The following is a 3,522-nucleotide window of genomic DNA, read 5'->3' on the forward strand; positions in this document are numbered from 1 at the left end:
GAACTACAAAGGATGCTTAGCCTATAAAACACTGCACAATAATAAGTACCCTAAACCCAGACCCAAAGAGATAACCAAACAAGAACCTCGACCCCAAAAATTCTCCGCACCATCAATCTTCTATGCCCAGGCAGCACAAGGAAATATAAATAATTCGAAAACCCACAGTGGACACTCAGACAAATAGTGTTCCCACTCCACAAAACACAGACAACTTCACCAGACTCGAAAAACTAATAAAGAAGCAAACGGAACAAATTAACAACTTACTGTCACTACTTACACTCTTCATGGATAAATTAATACGCACAGAAGCAAAATAAAACCAATGCGTAAAGCCCTGTGGAACGCCAACGGTCTAGGTCAGCACAAATTTGAACTAGAACTCTTCTTAAAACAACAGCAAATCGACGTTATACTCATATCTGAAACCCACACCACCGATAAAAACTACTTCAAAATACACGACTACAGCTTCTACCATACCCAACACCCCAGTGGAGAGGCACACGGCGGCACCGGAATCATCGTCAAATCCAGCATTAAACATTACGAGCTTCCATCATTGCAGAAAGACTACCTTCAAGCCACAAGCGTAGCAATAGAAAACTACCATAGTACAATCCTCACTTCAGCAGTATACTGCTCTCCCAGACACTCGATTGCAAAAGAGAACTTCGACAGCTTCCTTGACGCCCTAGGCAATAGATTCATAGCTGGAGGAGACAATAACGCCAAGCATACCCAATGGGGCAGCAGACTTGTCACAGCAAGTGGCAAAAACCTCTTGAAAAGCGTAACCACCAACAATCTCAACTACCTCACCACATATGAACCCACATGCTGTCCCACTGACATTAACAAAATTCCCGATTTATTTGACTTCTTCATAACCAAAAATATCTCGCCTAGATATGTCCAAATCAACTCCTCGGCGGAACTCTCTTCTGACCATTCCCCAGTAATAGCAACACTCAGTTCAGCAATAATCGAGAACCCACCTAATGGCCTTATTCACAACCAACTCACCAACTGTCAACTCTTTAGAGAAGTCTTTAACCACTCAACCTCTGCCACAATTTCACTAAAAACAAAGGAAAACATCGAAACAGCCACAGAATACTTAAACACGAGCATAATAAACGCTATCCGCTCCTCCACACCTACTAAGACTTCTATCAGCAAACACGAATATCCCCATTACATATTAAACAAAATCACAGAAAAACGAAGACTAAGAAGAGTATGGCAGACCCATAGAACATCGGACGACAAACGCAAACTAAACAACGCAACCAGGAAGTTAACCAAAATCATTAAAAAATACAAAAATGACTGTTTTCAAAAATATCTCGTCAATTTGTCTTCTACCGCCGACTCCAACTACTCACTATGGAAGGCTTCCAGGAAACTCACGCGTCCCCCGCAAATAATCCCTCCAATTCGCTGTCTGCAAGGTGGATGGGCACGAAGCCCTATAGAAAAAACCAACCTGTTCGCTAACTACCTATCCAACGTCTTTAAACCTCATTCCTCCAATACCGCTCCAGAAATAACAGAATACCTGCATTCTCCCTTCCAAATGTCTCCCCCCCCCCCCCCATTAAACCTTTCACTTCTCTAGAGGTTACAGAATTAATCCATCGTCTGAACCCCAGGAAAGCATCGGAACATGATTAAATAAGTAATAAAGCAATTAAGGAACTATCCGTAAAAGGGATTGCACTCATTTCTTTAATCTTCAACGCAATTTTTTGCCTTGAATACTATCCCAAAACCTGGAAAACGTCACTGATTACACTCATCCCTAAATCCGGAAAACCAATACACGAAACTAGCTCCTATCACCCAATTAGTCTTCTAGCCACTTTATCAAAACTATTCGAGAAGTTGCTAACGAATCGACTCCTTCCACTCCTAGAGGATCTGAAAACACTGCCAGATCATCAATTCGGTTTTCGGAAGCAACATTCCACAATAGAACAAATCCACCGAATAACACACAATATCAGCCAAACCCTCGAAAAGAAAAAATACTGCTCAGCGGTATTCGTTGATATTCAACAGGCATTCGACAAAGTATGGCATGAAGGATTTCTTTACAAACTTAAAAATGTCCTACCACACACTTACTACTCCATCCTAAAGTCCTACCTAATCAAAAGATAATTCGTGGTTAAATACATAGACGCCATTACCACAACATTCCCAACAGAAGCGGGCATACCCCAGGGTAGTGTCCTCTGACCCCTGTTGTTCTCCATCTACACTGCCGATTTACCAATATCAACAGAAATAACTATAGCAACATTTGCTGACGACACAGCGCTATTAGCGTCCTACGCCAACCCGATAATTGCCTCATCCACTCTCCAGCGAGGTCTCAACTCAATAGAAAAGTGGTTTCATAAATAGGGCTTCAAAATTAATGAAAAAAAATCCACACATGTAACCTTCACGCTGCGAAAACAAACCTGTCCACAGGTCTCCATTAACAATATAACAGTTCCTAACAAAGACACAGTCAGATACCTGGGCATGACTCTAGACAAGAGATTAACATGGAAACAACACATCGTAGACAAATCTAAGCAACTCAGGAATAAACTCAAAAAATTTTATTGGCTCATTGGCCGTCGCTCTAACCTAAGCACGCGGAACAAAATTACGCTCTATAAGACCGTAATAAAATCTGCCTGGACTTACGGAATCCGAATACTCCAACGCTTCCAATCGAAAACGCTAAGATCCCTAATAAATGCACCCTGGTATGTTACCAACGAAATAATCCACCGCGACCTCAAGATACCTACCGTCAAAGATGAAATATACAAGTCCAGAAGCAGATATAACGCAAGAATCAACAACCACCACAACCCATTAGTCACCCAACTACTTGACACGACGGACCAGATCCGCAGACTAAAAAGAAAATACCCGTTAGATTAAATCCTTAGATCCTACTAGAACCAACAATATAACTATTATAAACCATGTCATTGTATCATGCCTAATGAAGTTACTGAAAGTTCTCAACGAGAATTGATTGTAAATATTCTAATAAATAAAAAAAAATAAAAATCTTGCGATGATCACAAATCTTAACTAGATGGATGTATCTTACAAATTTCAAAGTGATCCTTGTTTTTTTTATGCATTTTTGCAGAACTATATGTTTTTGTGCAGATAAGTGTGTAGCCTGTTCTGTGACGAATTCATCGATCTATATCTTACTTTTCAAGGTCATTCAAGATCGTTTGTTCCCTTCGACACCATCAAGTGACTTCGCTATCTCTCCCTAGAACCAAGGATAACGGAACCCAAGCAATCGCTACGAGCGTTCGAAGTCTCGCGTTTTCAGATATCACAATAGCAAGACGTCGGGACTGCTGGCCTACTACCATGTGGGTGAGGGCTTAAATTTATGGCACCTTTAAGTGTTGATGCTTTCTCTTTCCTATAGCCGAAGGTAACGAAGAAAAATCCGGCGGTAATTTGCAAAAGAAAGATGTTGATTCATTG

This window comes from Bombus affinis, chromosome 13 (assembly GCF_024516045.1).
Source record: "Bombus affinis isolate iyBomAffi1 chromosome 13, iyBomAffi1.2, whole genome shotgun sequence".
In the NCBI taxonomy this organism is placed as follows: domain Eukaryota; kingdom Metazoa; phylum Arthropoda; class Insecta; order Hymenoptera; family Apidae; genus Bombus; species Bombus affinis.